This window comes from Protopterus annectens, chromosome 15.part0 (assembly GCF_019279795.1).
Source record: "Protopterus annectens isolate FY-2018-M chromosome 15.part0, PAN1.0, whole genome shotgun sequence".
Taxonomy (NCBI): Eukaryota; Metazoa; Chordata; order Ceratodontiformes; family Protopteridae; genus Protopterus; species Protopterus annectens.
In genome coordinates this window covers 126,499,324-126,517,926 of record NC_056749.1, presented here as the reverse complement: position 1 = coordinate 126,517,926, position 18,603 = coordinate 126,499,324, and positions in this window count along the sequence as shown.

The following is an 18,603-nucleotide window of genomic DNA, read 5'->3' as shown; positions in this document are numbered from 1 at the left end:
GGTGTCCCAAAGGACCAATCCTTCTTTTATGCCTAAGGTGGTATCCAGTGTGGCTCTTAACCAAACTATTCACCTGCCAACTTTTTACCCAAATCCGCAGAACAAGGGGGAGCAGATTCTGCATTCCTTGGACGTACACAGACAGCTAAGATTCTACTTAAACAGCACCGAATCTCTAAGAAAGTCTGAGCAGCTACTGGTGGCATTTGCTGCAGGATCAGACGGAAAGGCTATTTCAAAGTGGATAAGCCACTGCATTCATTTCTACTATTTGCATCATGGTAAACCAGTGCCCATGGGAATCGGGTCACATTCCACCAGGGCTGCATCTACCTCAGCAGTTTTTCTCAGAGGGGTGCCAACCAAAGACATTCTAGAAGCTGCTACTTGGAGCTCTGTTCATACTTTTACAAAGCATTATCATTTACCTTTCTTCTCTAAGTCTAGGGCAGGCTTTACCACTGCAGTTCTGCAGAGCCTTATAGCCGCTTCTAATGCTATTTAATTCCAGCCTCCCATCCATAGCTTTGGGATTCTATCCAAATGTAATGACTGCAACAGTGAAACACAAAGAACATTGTACAGTTGTGTACACTTACCATAAATGTAGATGTTCGAGTGTATTCACTGTTGCAGTCCGGGTTACCCACCCACTATCCCCCTTTTTTCTAGAACTTCTCTTTCCTACACTATATTCTACAGCCTTTTTTTTTTTTTGCTCTCCATTTGGGGGGCACCTGACATCTGGGGCAAGAAAAACTAAAGAAAATGGCGTCAGCTGCATGTTTTATACCCCTGACGACCTGACGTCATGGAAGAGACAGCAACCAATGCAGGACCCAAGACTTTGATATTCAGGCCGACTGAGGGCAACCTGCCAGCAGATTACCCAAATGTAATGACTGCAACAGTGAATACACTTGAACATCTACATTTATGGTAAGTGTACACAACTGTACTTTCTGCATCATCCACAAATTTATCGAGTCACTTTTTCTTAGGTAAAGTAGAAATTAAACAACCTAAAAACAGTGGCTCCAGAACAGACCCCACCTGAAGAACACTGGCCCTAATAAACTTAGAATAACAATCCTTAACTTTGATCCTGCATACTATCTTCCAAACAGTTGAACACTCATTTTCTGATCAATAGAATAATATTGTTCTAAAACATATATAATTCCCACAAGAGATGAAATTGAAGGCCTTGTTAAAATCCCTGTGTCGCTGATAGCCCACTGGTATATGGGGTAAAACGGTGCCTATGTTGGTAAAATCTTGGTTTTAGATGCTGGAAAGGTCATTCCTTCAAGAGGAAAATTTGCAATCATGGACTGTGACAAAGATTTCCAGAAGACTCTACAGAAAGTGCTAGACAGTCCACTGACACATACTTAGGGAATGTATGTGGAAAAAATAGTAGCCATTTACATGACTCCATATACTGGGTTAGTTTACAGAAATTGCATGTGCAAATCACCGTCAGCCTTATGCTTGTTTCATTGCAAGTTGTTGGAAAAGGGGGAGGAAAAGTATACAAAAAGCACAAAACAAGTACCTGAAGGAATCCCAGGCTACACCTCAATTATAAAGCAGAATGAGCTCTTTGTAGTCGTCCCCCCCATATACGAAAAGGGTAGACCTTAGGCTACCTAAGCTTTTCTACCGAGACAGCTGTCAATTAACTCATGGCTATACACTAACTCATGTCTATACTGATCCTGGGTCAGTGACGCCACAAGTGAAAAGTGCTCTCCTATGCAATTGGCCAGCGCCCGAAAGTAATACAAAAATCAGTGTTTCTCAGTAACAGACAACTGAATTCATACTCACAAATCTCATCTGTCATGTTTACAACATGCTGCGGTTGTAAATCATAATTCTTACTTCTACACCAAGAGTCACTGGCTGGCTTTACGATAAAGGTTGGGAGTCTGGATTCATAGACAAGTTATACAGTACCCATCATGCACTTGCACAGAAATTCTCACTATACAGACTTGTGGCAATTCATAATGCCATGTTGACCTACAGCTCAGGAAGCTCCAATGCACTACAGAAGATGTATGTAAATGATCATATAGTCACAAGCTAATTAAATCAGGTACAGAAACTTCTCATACCTCTCCCTCTAGAATACTCAAAACATTCTTGAACAAGATGCTTCTATATGTGAATAAGTATATATGGTTTGTTGGGACTCCATATATGCTCATAGGTATCTGACTAGATTACTGATCTGTGAGGATCTTAAGAAGCCTTGCCTTATATTCCCATGGTAGTTTTAACCCTTATATTTGCATACAAACAAATCAGAGATATGGTAAATAAGGATAGGTTCTGCTCCATATGTTTGCCCTGTCCCTTGTAAAATTTTAGTTTTTTCTGGTAACTCACCGATGATTATAGTCAATCATAGATTGGTGCTAGGCTATCAGCTCTAGGGCCTACACAAGCCTAGCCATAACAATTCCCTGGCTATTTCTTCCCACACTATTTACTTCCTTGGACCCCTATCTAGCAGGGCGACTGACGTGATCCCCGGGGTGAATTTCCTTTCTCCCATCCAGTCGTCAAGGTTCATTTTGAAGAGGGCCAAAGAGGTGCTCTGCTTGACATGTATGGGCATTCTATTCCAGAGTCTGGGGAGTTTCTGGGTCAGGAACCTATCATGTTTTGTTTATTGTGATGACAATGTTTAGATCCCTGGAGCATGTGGCTCTGAGGGATTGGGATTTCTTTAAGTGTAGCATAACCAACAGCTCTGGGTTTGACATGGCCTTGCATGTTAAACAGAGATCACCTCTGAGTAGACGATATGCAACAGAGTATAGCTAAAGTTTTTTTAAGGTGGTCAGCAGAGGGCATCTGCTTTAGGCCTATGATTCTTTTAGTGAGGTATTTCTGCAGCCTTTCCAGTTGTTGCAGATGTCTTGAGAGGTACATACCAAACGGGGCGTTGTATTCTATAATGGGTCTAATGAGGGATGAGTATAGTGGGACAATGACCTCCTTTTTTCTGGATGAAAAGCCCTGCATGATGATGTGTGCCACACAGAAGGATTTCCTTACTTTTGTGGTGATGTGGTTATCGAAGGTGAAACCACTGTCCACCTGTGTCCCTAAGTCTCTTATCACACTTTCGGTGTTTAGTGTACTGCCACCTATGTGGTAATTCATGGGTACATGTTTTTTCCCAAAGGGGATAACTATACATTTCTTGGCATTGAGATTGAGCCCATGGCTCTGGCACCAAGCATCTGTTTTTGTAAGGCCCTTTTGTACAGTATCCACATCATTTGGAGATTCAATAATGGCTCCCAGTTTGCAGTCATCTGCGACCTTTGTTAGCCAGAGTCCCTTAGTGTTGGCCTGTACTTCAGAGAAGTAGATGCCAAACAAGAGCGGTCCCAGGAAAAAACCCTGAGATACTCCATTTGTCTAGAGATGGATTTGGAGTCTGCTACTTTTACAATGTGGGTTCTGTCAGTAAGCCAGTTGGCAATCCATCGAGTGACATAGTCTATGATGTAATAATTCCAAACATTAGCGATTCATGCTCGCTTCTTACTCCTCAGAGAATTATACTGATGCAAAACATGTTATTTTAGTAACTTCTTTAAGTGCATTAGTGCAATATTAAAAAAAAAGCCCTGATTTTTGGCTTTTGTACCATGATTATTTTTGGCTTGTCCCTAATTCCTAAGCAAAGAAGTTGAGAGATGACTTCAAAGCAATGAGGTCTGTGTACCACTATTATAATGTAAAAAGTTTTACACTGTAACATTTCCACACAGAATTTATTGCAACAAGTTGCAAAAAAGTCTGAAGGTGCACCACAAACAAGCTAAGAATCCAGTCAGAAATCTGGATTTTATTTGAGCTTGATGGCTCAGCTAAGAGCGCACATGGAGAAAACAAACCAATAAAAATGTTCTTCCCACATCAGTTAATGTCAATTTCTGGTTAATTAATACATACACATTTAAGAGGTTAAAGTAAGAAAAGTTACACTTTTTTTTTTTGCACTGAAAACTCGAGGCAGAAAAAGTACTGGATCTGCAACAGAACCATCAGATTCTTGGCTGCTTACAGACGGGACAGAACATCTGCTGTATTTTTAAGTATTTTTGTGTTGTCGTAAGAGGGACCAGTTTAGAAGTGAGGAATGTTGCTGCATTTGTTTGTATTCACTTACACCTGCTTCTGGTTAAAACCATGAAATGGGCTACTTATGTGCATCTGGATAATGCTCTATTTTTGCATTGCACAAAACAGGATAACAGGTGTCCTAGCAGTGTTACTAGGGTGGAGTAAAGTTTTGGCTGCCCCAAGCTCAAGCTCTTAGGGAGTGAGGTTGTCAGGTGTTGATGGAGGTCAGTGCAGAAATGGCATTCATTTATAAAGCTGGGAGAATATTGCAGCTTCATAAATAAACACCAAAACTGCTATTGACAGTTGCTAACAAGGTGGCTGCTATAGCATGGAAGACATATTTTTTATTTTATTTTAACAATATAGGGTTGGGGCTGCAATGTGATCCAGCTGTGGTGCTGAGGTATCTTCATTACACACTACTGTTATGAAACAAAATGTTTATAATCTGTTAATGAATGATAAGGATGTTCATTTCTGTGCAAGTGAGGGCTGGCTGACTCATTTTTAAATGAAGGCATGGAATAAGGCAGCTGCATGTAGCTGGAGAGAAAATGTCAACCTGAATCCCTTGCACCTTTTAGAGAAATATTATAAAATTTAATGTCAGAAGAGGACATTTCCAGGTGTGCCTTGCAGAATGCTGATGAGATGGCATATGCTTGCATTTGTTGCACATGTGAAAGTGTTCCTTACTGAAAGAGTGAAACTTGGTTATTTATTTTTTTTTTGTTTGCCAAGATAGTCTGACTGGGCCAAAAAGTGTCAATTTTCAGCAGAGGCCTGTGGAGAAAATCTCCACAGTCACAATATTTTACATCACAAAGTACTGTGTAACACTACAAAATGTAGGAGTGTTTGTATGTTACTGTTTTGAATGATAGTATTCATTTAAGCCCTCTGAATTCCATTCGGGTACAGATAAACTTTTGTTCTACAACTTGCGCCCTTTCCTTTTTCAAGATTACACATGCTTAGCTGTTCTTTTTTTCTGTGAAATGTGGAGTGGCCTCAGACAAAATAATAAAGTACGGGGTGTTTTTGGATAAGGGGCATGCCTCCTCACTTCTTTAGTTTCTGCAAAATGTCACAGTATATGTGAATACCTGTGCATGGATTATATGTTTAGTTCAGTAAGTAATTTCATAAACTGGGACTGTGTTAAAGATATTGGGATTTATAGCATTAAGAGCAGATCCTATTCATCAATCCACAACCTTTTTTTTCTCATTTTTGCGCATGGGTTTGGGGTGTCACTTCAACAATGACAATTATCTAGAGTCGATGTTCATACCACCGGGTGGCTAGTCCTCCTGTGATTGCTCCTTCGTAATACACATGCATACACAAACACATACACAACACACATGCACACACACACACACACACACACACACACACACACACACACACACACACACACACACACACACACACACACACAACTATGGTCAATTCAGCATGTCCAATCCACCTACTGTAGCTCTGTCTCTGCACAGAAGACATCCCAACCAAAAATCAAAGTGAAGGACCACCTCAAATGTTTGAAATGTACTCCAGCTCTGACACATTTTCTGAATTCTAAGAGTAGTACTGCAAAAATGATCATGTGTAGTGGTGTGTGTGACCAGTTATTTATCTAAACTGTAATCATGCTCCTAGCTCACCCTGCTCTAATGTAGAACCTGCCTCTTACAGTTAGCTCCACCCATTCAATTACACAGGGCAGACATTTTGATATGAAGCCAGTACCAAGCTGGAGAGCAGATTCTGAAAAGTAAAAATAAAAAGGATGATGTCTCAGAAACCCTGCCACACAAAGGACAAATAGTGTTGATATAGAAAAATAGGTACTTTTCCGTTATTGGGGCAACAGTTGAAATGCGGTTAGACAGCTGGGAATGTACTGTCTTTTCATGTGTTTCTCTGATGAAATTGTAAAATAGGAAAGGTATTTCTCTTTTGAATACATACTATACATGTAATTTTAATTAATTAGTATTATTATTTAAGTAAAAGGGGGTTGGGATTAACATCAGAAATGCATGGCAACACACTGTATTCAGAGGTCCTCAACCACAGTGACAACGTTTGGCCGTCAAAAGAATACTTAAAAAAAAAAAGGAAAGAAATTCTTGATGATGTGAAGCCTTTTCTCCATACACACAAAATAGAAATGTACAAATATACGTGGGGGGTGCACATGCACTCATTGAGCCATAAACACAGCTGAAAGGATGCAATCGTCATCCTAGAAACAGCTGTTTGGTAGTACGCAGTTTCTTTTTCTCAAGCATCATGTACTGCTTTGAGAAGGATTCCATGACAAGGGGAACAACCCTTGTATATATAAATTAATGTATGTATTATTTCACAAACTTAGTAAACATTTCATGTGAAGCCTAAGCCCAATCCCAAGTGCTGTGTTTTGCAAACACTTCGGAACAAAAAGAAAAAAAAAACACGTACTTAGCCATCTTCACGTCATTTGAACAACTTAGCACTAGCCCCTTAGAGGACAGAAATCAGTTTGAATAAAGAAACCGTCAACGATGTCACAGTATTAAGTGGCATTCATTCAACAACATCATGATTTCTAGTATCAGACGTGTTTGAAAACAATATTCTTTGTGAAGAGATCTGTTTATGTATTTCTCTCTGAGTGACTAACAGTTTCAGCGCGACTGTTGAGCTGCAATCTACTTCTTTCACATACTTGTTAACCAGATATCAATAAAGTGAATACAGTTAATTTCTTTCTTGTAAAATTCATTCTTTAAACAGATTACTAGAATATCCGGTCAATCCGCAGTGGTGGTGCTGCTGTAGCGTTGTCGCCTCACAGTAAGACGCTGTGCGGTTTGACTCTCAGTTAGAGTGTCTTCTACATGGAGACTTGCATGAATGGGCGTACCTTCATTGAAGGTTGTGTGTCAGGGCTGGCAACTCGGCACGTAAAAATCAGCTGCCAGTCATTAGTGGACCGGAGTTCCGCTGTGGCGTCCCCTAACGGGAAAAGCCGAAAGAAACAACAATAACAACTAGAATATCCAGTCAACACATATGCAAAGAATCGGATTACAGCTTAAAGATCGTGTTGACACTGTTGCCCCGATAACGGAAAAGTACCAAAAAATATGAACACATGACATTTGCAAGTACAGAAGACATGACTGAGCAAAATAAATATGCAAATAAAAAAAAAAGATAAATGCTTTGTGATTTCTAAATCAATTAGCATAATAAATGAACAGAAAAAATGTTGACTAAGCTGTCTCCCAAGAGCACAGGACAGGATCTCTTCTGTAAAGCTGGTGTCCTGGATTTGGTTACCATCTCAGCTGATGACAGAAAAGCCAATGAGGGGGACAGGATGGGGGGGGGGGGTAGCTCTGCTATATTGGTTCTGAGGCAGAAGCATACTTTATGTAAGTAAGTTAATGTGAGCACTTCAGAAGATAGCAACAGAAAATATGTAAAATCTTCTTGGAACTGAAGCCACATTAAGGCACAAGCTAGAACAGCTAAGCATATAGATAGTGAAAATTGACTTAACTCTAAATCTATCTACTTTCAAAAAATTAATTTACACTCAGTTTATGATAAACAACAATGCTTATCACATGCCCTTTTTGTGAGCAAAATTAACCCCAATGTTTCACCTCTCTGTCACACATGCTCTAACTCAGTAGCCGATACTTTACACATATTCTGGTCATGCAAAAACATCTACAAACTATGGTGCTCTTTGAGAGCACAACTCGAGAAAATGGGCTGTATGAAATCCACTATTTCGTTGGAAATGGCTATTCTGAATATATTTCCCAGCTCTTACAACTTTGAGTCCAAAGATATCATTGTAACACTGTGCGCTTTCCTCAGAACCTATATAACACCTAATTGGCTAGATAAAACAAAAACATCTTGGAAAGAGTTTAAAACCTTTGCTACTAAATATGTTCTTGCAAGCAAATTAGGTACAATAAGTCAAAAGAAAATAAATTACTTCCAGAAATACTCAGTTAGACCCTTATCTTTCTACCATTTCTATCTTCATTCAAAAGACTCCTATTTTAACTCCTTATACCAAATGCTTGAAACTTATCAGATGAGGACTGTGAATATCCATCCAGTTTCCCAAGGGATATAAGAAATTTATGTGAGAGCACACCCTCTGACTGTACTTGTTTAACTCATTTCTAATAATCTTCTGTACGACATCCTTTACAAGTGACAACCGAGTGCACATAGTGTATATAGTTTACTAGGTAGGCCTAGATATATGGTTACATCTTATCTGTGTGAGAATCTATTTGCACTGGGGGGAAAAAGAAATAGATTACCATTACACAATCTACAGCTATCTAGTTGGTAGGTAAATTAGCAGAGCAGGTGGACCGAGGAATCTTCATCTTCCAAAAGAATTTAACTTGTTAAAGACTTTTTTAGAGGATTCCTCTCTGTAGTGCAGAATATAGAGTTTAACGACTTCTTTGCATCTAGAAGATATGCTCTCGCCAAAGCAAAAAACACAGCATCCATGGGACCTGATGGTGTCCCCGGCTGTGTGCTCCACGAACTCAATGAGGAATTAAACCCACAGCTAGGACAGCTGTTTAATCAAAGTCTTACCTCTGGATACGTACCCAGGGAGTGGCGCACTGCAACTGTGGTCCCACTTCACAAAGGCGGTGCCTCCACCGACCCTGGAAATTACCGGCACATTAGCTTGACAAGCCTTATCTGCAAAGCCATGGAGAGGATCATAATGGACCTCATAAATAAAGACATAGGGAATTTGCAGACTTTGGATCCAACCCAGTTTGGCTTTGTCAAAGGCAGATCATGCCTTTTAAACTTGGTTGACTTTTTCGAAACAGTCACCAAAGCCATTGACGAGGGAAAGGCAGTCCATACAGCCTACCTCGATCTGGCTAAGGCCTTCGATACAATACCCCACTCGGGTATCATTGAAAAACTCATCAGCTTAAATGTTAACCCATACATCACAAGATGGGTTGCAAACTGGCTGAGTGACAGAACCCACAGGGTCAGAGTTGCTGGCGCCATGTCAGACTTAAAGCCTGTCACAAGTGGTGTCCCACAGGGCTCAGTCCTGGGCCCATTCTTGTTTGGCATCTACTTTTCCGAAGTACAAGCAAACACAGGAGGGTTATGGCTGACAAAGTTTGCAGATGACTGCAAACTGGGCCATAGTAGAAAACACATCTGACACAGATATCCTTCAGAAGGGTCTCACAGAAACGGATAACTGGTGCCAGAGCCATGGCCTGAAGTTAAATGCCAAAAAATGCATAGTCATACCCTTTGGGAAAAACAAGGTTACCCCTAGCTACCAAATAGGTGGCAATCCACTGAGCACAGAAGAAGTTATCAGGGACCTGGGGACCCAGGTTGATAGTAGTCTGTCATTCGACACCCATGTAGCTAAAGTAGTTAGGAAGACCTTCTACATTGTCCACCTTACCATGAAGGGATTCTCATCTAGATCAAGGGAGGTCATAGTCTCCCTTTACTCATCACACCAATGATTGAGAACAATGCCCCATTCGGGATGTATCTGACCCGACACTTGCAGCAGCTGGAGAGGCCACAAAAGTTCCTCACCAAAAGGATAAAGGGTCTCAAAAATCTGTCCTATGCTGCCCGACTGAAAGAACTCCAGCTCTATTCAGTCGCTTACCGCTTGCTCAGAGGTGACCTTTGCCTAACATACAAGGCCATGTCAAACCCAGATTTGATGAATATGCTTCACCTCAAAAAATCTAGATCCATCAGAGCCACAAGGGCGGGAGACTTAAACCTCGACACGGCTATTAATAGGACGTGCTGGAGGGATAGATTCATCACCCAAAGACTCCCTATGCTGTGGAACAAAATCCCGGTACATGTGAGGCAGAGCACCTCGCTGGCCTTGTTCAAGAGGAATCTTGACCAATGGATGGGAGATCGCAGATATACCCCAGGGATTACCTCAGTGTCACTGCTCGACAGAGGCACAGCAAAATAATGGGTATAGTTCCCCATACTAAAGGGGTGGCGTAAGCCACAAAACGATGGGCTAGGCTTGTAAATGCCCTCGGGCAGATAGCCTAGTATGAACCTATGAACCTATACCCTTTGCAATCATCATAACCACTATTACAAAATCATAATCAAAGGAGACAGAATTATCTCTCCATGTTCCAAGGTCTCATAAATTCTTTGTTTCGGAGGGGAGTGTTATACATATATACACTAAAAGGCAGATGGAGAGAGTTTACCAGTGCAACAATGCTACACTTTTTAGCCTGTGTTTCCTGTGCACCAGCTCAAGTGGGACCCTCTGCAAGTCAGAGATGGGCTTGAAGATGACACCCATTTTACTGTCATTGCAAATCTGGCTAACCAGAAATCCGCTATTTTTCATTTGGGAGATCTGAGAACTAGGTGCTGAATAGCAGCGGTTCCAACACAGATCACTCAGGATCTCCTCTACTAACCTTCATGCTTTCTGAGGACACACCTATTGCCCTCACTGTGTGGGTTCTGTTCTTCCACTAGTCTATCATCAGCCTAATAAAACTATAATCTGTTTAGAGTGTATTTAGTTGTTAATTATGTTAGCATGAAGTATGACATCAAATGCCTTGATGATGTCAAGATACGTTTGATGGACAGCATGACCACTGGCCAAAGCTTTGGTAACTCTCTCAAAAAAGTTCACCAGATTCATTAGACAGAATCTGCCTTTAATAAATCCATACTGCTGGTGAGTAAAGTCATACAAAATGTTTTGATATCACAGTTAATTAGGTTGGATATATGGTGCATTTCATGGCCTTGCAAATGTGACTTGTCAGACTAATGGGTGTGTAATTTCTAGGGTTCATAGTGGGGCCACTCTTTAGAAGCAGCATCCCAACAGCTGTGCTGTATAATGCGGGGACACCACAGTGGCTAACTCAGGCTGAATAGCTGTAGACATGAGTCCACAAATGCATTTAGTATTTTCAGCAAGCAGCCATCAGGTTCCATGGAAGATGTATTTTTGTGTTTTGGAAAGTACCATTAGTAAGTGTTCCTTGGTGATGATCGCATGGAGAGGGGTGTCTCAGATCCTGTGCGATAACTGGGTTTTATATAGTTGTTTTGGAGGAGAAATTATCACTGAATTTGCTTGCTAGTATATTAGCAATATCCATGGCACTTAAGTAGGTAGTTCCATTGTGAATACATACAGAGCAATGTATTGTGCTTTTTCTTAATTTCCTGATGTAAATAAAGTAGGATTTGTCATTGTCATTAGCTTACACTGTCAGTCTAAGGTCATGAGATGCCTTTGCATTGATGGTGTTTTCAGTGTGGTAAATAGGTTTGCTGTATATTTTAATAAACTTGTTTTCTTTTATGGCATTATTTATGTATGCTGAGAACTAGACTGCTTTGCTCTTAAACTTCCCACTTTATTTAAATCTGGTAATACGTCTCAACTGTCCAGATTTTTATCTCATATTTTTAGTCTGTCCCTCATAAAATTTGTCATTTTCCAGCAAATCACTGAGATGAAGTGATATTTGAAGTCAATAAATAATGACATAAATTTGAGTTTCAGACTTCATATCCTTCAGAAAATCCATACTAACAGAAATCCTGTTATTTTAACAATGTTCTAAGTTCATAAGAGCAATATTTAAAATCTGTGCCTATCTTGGGGCCATTGTCCCCCCATTATTCCAAGCCTTGTCCAAATTTCTTGAGATAAGAGGCTGAAAGGCACGGATCTGTTAGAGACTGCCAAAATAATAGTTATCCAGGCAAGTACAGAGATTATTTACATAACTTTGCCATGGTAACTTCTTGGGGGAATACAACTATACTTGAATTTTGAGACTTCATACCAGAATTGATTTAAGTTACTATGTTTGGAGTTTTTAAATAATGTAATATTTGCAAGTGATGTTTCGGGAGTTTATTTCTAAGAAAACTGTTTCCAGTTTATTAGACTTAAATGGTGAAGGGTGTGCACACACATATATATATATATATATATATATATATATATATATATATATACATATATTTTATTAATTAACCTGCTTCTTTAACCTAATAAGCACCTGCCTTTCTTCTTACTAATTCTCGTCTCTGTTCCAGACTTCTGCTGTACTATCTCTTAACCTACTATTAATAACTACTCTTCCTGTTGTCTACAATTAGTAACTAACCAATATACTTAGTCCCACTAACTACTACATGTCTGTGCAATGTACATAAGTCTTGCATTCTTTATTTTAAGTCATATTTTGCTATTCTTATTTATTATACATTTATTGCAACATGCATCTCTTAGTTATATCTATACTGTTGGAGCTTTTGTCCCTGGGCCTCCACTGAAAAGGACTTTGTCCCAGTTGGACTATCCTGGTCAACAAATGTCAAATAAATAAATAAATAAAATACTGAATTACAAATTATCAGCAAAACTGCTGTCAATATTTTGAACAAATAACTTTTTTATTTTTGACATTTATTTTTGTGTAACTAAATAAATGAAGAACTGCAATTCTAGATTTTAATAGTAAACCATAAATATGTACGTGTGTGTGTGTGTGTGTGTGTGTGTGTGTGTGCGTGTGTGAGTACATGCATATATATATATATATATATATATATATATCTATATATGGATCTAGGACACACACTCGACTAGCATATGTCTGAATCACAAAACATCAAACACACATACACGAAAGCGCTTAACATCAAAAAGTGCTTCCATGTATGTGTAGTTCAAAAAAAATCTGCGTTTCTGCACCCCCCACATACCCCCTACTTTAATATAACAATGCTGTGCTATCTTCTCTCCCAACAGATGAGGAAACACAGTATTGTGCGACCACTAGAACGTTTATTAGAAACAATAGTGCATATAACTGCTTAATACAAAGATATCATATGAGTTAAGCGCTTTCACCTATATGTCATAGGCTTCTTCAGAACTCATTCACATAATTAATACGCCATTTTAAATAAACTTTTTGGCGCGAATCTTGTCTGACAGTACTTGTGTTTAAAGTGCCACTGTGCCTGTTAATTCATATGAATTGCAAATAAAATGACCTATACAAGCATACTCCGCTATACCTCCTCCAAATACATATAATATACTAACATTGAATTTAAGTAAATGAACAATGTACAATATAACTAATTCATTTAAAATACATTTCAATAATATTGAAAATCCCTAACAATTAAACTCAAACTGATTGATTGTTACAAAAAATGTTATAAATAAACTAGTGAATTAAAATATATAGTATGTGTGAATGCTTATTACAAAATGTGTTTATTATAAAAAATGTTAAAAATAGATGTTAAAACTCAGAATAAAAAATTCATTTGTTGTGGCTAAATAATGTGCAAACTTGTATATGGACTAGTATGTAAATAAATCAACTTCTATGTAACCTACAAACTTGTGTTAAACTTAAAATCCTTTGACTTCACATGGCTTAGTTTAATGTGAATTAATTACATTTTAAATTATTTAAAAAAATTTTTATAATAATAATATATTCATATGATATGTATTAATTATGTTCAAATTAATTGATAGTGTGTAATAATTATAATGTATTAATAAATAAATTTTTAAAAAGAAATATATATATATATATATATATATATAAATACATTAAATAAACCTCAATATTTTAAAAATTTAAAAAAAAAAAACAATGTGTTTGTAAACAACTGAATGTAGAAAAATATTAAAAAATTAATACTTAAAGATGGTGGGACTTAAATGCTGGTCAAACTAACAATGGCTTGATGGCAATAGTGTTGTTTAATCCTGGTAATGTGGCAGCGTCTGTGTATAGCTGCCACCAAATCTCTTTGTAACTTAATTGTTCCTTGAAGTTACCCCCCTTCCAGTCAGATTTAATGTGTTCAATAATAGCAAATTTAAAACTATGTTGGTCACCATTGCTTTCAACATGCCTATACAAAGCATTATTACGATCTTTTTTTCTAATACAATATGAATGGTCATATATTCTTTTTTTGAAAGCCCTCTCAGTTTTCCCAACATAGTATGCAGGACACATATCACATTTGGCAATATAAACCACATTCATCGTGTTACAATTCCCCTTCACGAATCTGATTGTTGTCTTATTACTATTGCCTAAAACAATTTCTGTGTGACCCATAACAAATCTACATTGATTGCAATTGCCACATTTTTTGGTAGATGTGTATATTCCACTTCCTCCGCCCCTGGAATTAATTGTATTCCCAGTTTCAAGAATTCTTTTCAGGCTGTGTGACATTTTGTAAACAATGAGTGGTTTCTCTCCTAGTATACGTGATAACTCAGGATTTGTTGAAAAGATTCCCCAATGTTTGTACAAAATTTCCTTCACCATGTTAACAAATGGTGTGTAGGGCAAAATACAAGCCAGTTTGTATTTGCCTGTGGGATTTGATGCTATCTCATTAACTATCGGAAGACCGACTCCTAAAATCGGATGATATTTGGTTTCCCTCTGAGATGTCACATACTGTAGAACATCCTTTAACATAGTTCTATTGTATTTCCTCTCTATAAACATTTTAGTAATATGTTCAAACTCTGAAATCATGTCTTCATATCTGGATGTCATTCTGGCCGCTCTAATGAGTTGCCCCCTGAATATATTGCGCAACATCTTTCTAGGGTGATTACTATCGTATTGTAAATAGTCGTTGGAGAATGTGTTCTTCCTGTAAATGTTGGATTTGAAACCTTTTTCATCATTCGAAACAATAGTATCTAGATAAGGTAAACCTTCCTTGCTAATTTCATAGGTAAATTTCAGAAAATCACTACTGTTGTTTATAAAGGTCATGAAACTGTTTAATTCTTCCAAATTCCCTTTCCATAGGATGTAGATGTCGTCCAAAAATCTAGTGTAATGGGAGATATGTGAAACATGTTCACTTTTAAATAGTATTTCTTCCTCCCAGTACAACATGACAAGGTTAGCATAAATGGGGGCACTAGCTGAACCCATTGCCACTCCCTTGCTTTGTTTGAAGTATTCTCCTTCAAACGATAGAAAATTGTTCTCCAAAACTAAGGACATACAGTCCATGATGAGACATATTTTGTCCCAATCAAAATTAGTGTATTTTCTAATACTCTCACAAAACATTTGTAAACCTTGTGCACTAGGTATACACGAGAATAAATCAATGACATCTATAGTCACATAACACAAATTACTAGTGTCAATAACTGTAGGGAATTTTCTTAAAAAATCCCAGGAATCTTTCAAAAGGTGTGGAATACTTTTGTATATGTCTTTTAACCAAACATCCACTAATTTACCTAATGGAAATGTTTTTGACTTTGTGCCTGACACAATGGGCCTAAATGGAGGGTTAGCTAAATCTTTATGTATTTTGGGTATACCCACCAGGGTCGCTGTTTTGGGATATGACACTTTTAAAAAGTTGTATAAATCGTTGTTTATTCGATTGTCAATCCAAAATTCCTCCAAATATGAACTGATCCTCTGATAGGCAATATTTATTTCATTCAAAGATACCATAGTATAATTGCCTGTCTCTGTGAGAAAGGAGTGTATTTTGGACATGTACTCCATTTGGTCATAAATAACCATCCCCCCTCCCTTGTCAGGCTTCATGATACGTATGTTGTTATTTTTTCTCAAATTGTATAACTCTTTTCTCTCATCCTTGGACATATTGTCCCTCACTTTAATATTCTTCACTGTGTCTGTCAGTTTGTAAAGATCTCTTTGTACTTGTTTTTCAAAAAGTTCAACCACAGGGTTCATATATGGAACAAACGTACTTTTAGGTTTTAACAAGTTACTATCCCCCTCAGTTGTTTGTTTGTTTTTGGTGTTGTTCTGAAACATAATAGATAAATTCAATTTACGTGTAAAAAGTTTGGTTTCTATTAAATGGTCAACCAAACCATATTTAGGAGTGGGGATGAATTTCATGCCTCTAGATAAAAGTTTGTAATGGACCTTTTCCACTTTGAAGTTGGTGAAATTGTAGATTTTAAAATCACCAAATTCATTTGTATCATATTCATTATTTGAAATTTTTGTCTCCATATCATCTTTTCTATCATTTGTATTATTAAATATCAATTCCATTTGTTCCCCCTGTGATACTCTAAATGTGAATTCTGACGACTGTTGTAATTCCTCCCCTTGAAACCTGCTTTCTTCCAATACTGAGGGTTCCAATTCCTCTGAAAATTTTGTTTGTGTCCCTCCTGATCGTCATACCGCTCAAAATTTCCTTCCTCAAAATGTTCTGCCCTTGCTACATTATTCCCACCCTCTTGTCTATAGAACCGGTCATCATATTCAAAAGGCCTATTGGTCCTATTACCTCTTTCATTATTCCATTTATATACCCTTTTATCCTTGTACTGTACAATATCTCTATTTATTTTCTTGCATTTTCTTTCATGTGTCAATTTAGATTTCTTTTCCACAATCGTAAACTGTTTGCGATATAAATTGTTCCATTCGTCAAATAATAAATCACCTTCTATCTCTACATTTAGTTTCTCAACATCATTAATGAGTTGTGATAATAATTCATCATTATACTTAATTAGCATACTCATAAACTTAAATCCACACTCATCAAAAAAATCATTAAAATCTTCCATAACAGTTTCATTAATGTCAATACCTAATGGTACTTTAAAAAAACGTAGTCCCATTGGGACTACCTTTAAAACTAAACATTTGTGTAAGTATGCATTTTCAATTTTTATATTGTCCAGTTTGCACATTATATCACCCAACTTGTAAATTTTGTCCTTCAAAGCTAAGTTGTTAACACCTTTGTTGGTGGGGAACCTTTCCTTCCCCTTGTTGTAATCATCAAAATTGCATTCACTGCTTAAAAAATTGTTCAAATTACAGTTATTACTATTGTCCTCCTTAGACTTGTGTTGCATACTAGATTTAAATTCAGTACCTTTGTTAGCCTTAAAAGCACCCACTGAATGAGCGTAGGTCTTTACAGGCTTGACACGCTTGTGTTTGGTCCCAGTACGCACCATAAAGTCGTCATCCTCTTCAAAATCGTATATAGAAAAATCAAAAGTAAATCCAGTAGTATCCATTCTGTTGCTTTCCATGATATGTTTCGTACACTGACCAGCTGGTAAGTCGATGTCGGCACTGTCTCCTGACAAATTTTTATGCTTGGTGGATATTATTCCTTCGGACAGATTTTCCGGTGTAGAATTAAGCCGGCTATTTGAACCATTGGTAGTATTCCGTTTGTGAGCCGCTTCGCATTCACCAAGCTGCGTCTCGAGACTAGAACGGACACTAGTGTTACTCTTGAGCATACAGTCATTATGCTTACTGGAACTAATAGGACACAATTTAGCCGTGTCCTTGAAATGTAAAGCTGTTTGCTCCTTAATGCCCTTGCAAGTGTCTTTCCTCTTGTTGTGAACAATGTTAAAGTCACGAACATTGTTGGAACCAAGTGACTTGAAATCACGCTCCACTTTAAACATAAAGGAGGTTAGCATTTGCGCTAATTGTTTCAGTTCACCTCTGATCTCCGCCAACTCCCCAGCATGGGTACCATCGTTGGATCCAACAAAATCCCGGTACATGTGAGGCAGAGCACCTCGCTGGCCTTGTTCAAGAGGAATCTTGACCAATGGATGGGAGATCGCAGATATACCCCAGGGATTACCTCAGTGTCACTGCTCGACAGAGGCACAGCAAAATAATGGGTATAGTTCCCCATACTAAAGGGGTGGCGTAAGCCACAAAACGATGGGCTAGGCTTGTAAATGCCCTCGGGCAGATAGCCTAGTATGAACCTATGAACCTATACCCTTTGCAATCATCATAACCACTATTGCAAAATCATAATCAAAGGAGACAGAATTATCTCTCCATGTTCCAAGGTCTCATAAATTCTTTGTTTCGGAGGGGAGTGTTATACATATATACACTAAAAGGCAGATGGAGAGAGTTTACCAGTGCAACAATGCTACACTTTTTAGCCTGTGTTTCCTGTGCACCAGCTCAAGTGGGACCCTCTGCAAGTCAGAGATGGGCTTGAAGATGACACCCATTTTACTGTCATTGCAAATCTGACTAACCAGAAATCCGCTATTTTTCATTTGGGAGATCTGAGAACTAGGTGCTGAATAGCAGCGGTTCCAACACAGATCACTCAGAATCTCCTCTACTAACCTTCATGCTTTCTGAGGACACACCTATTGCCCTCACTGTGTGGGTTCTGTTCTTCCACTAGTCTATCATCAGCCTAATAAAACTATAATCTGTTTAGAGTGTATTTAGTTGTTAATTATGTTAGCATGAAGTATGACATCAAATGCCTTGATGATGTCAAGATACGTTTGATGGACAG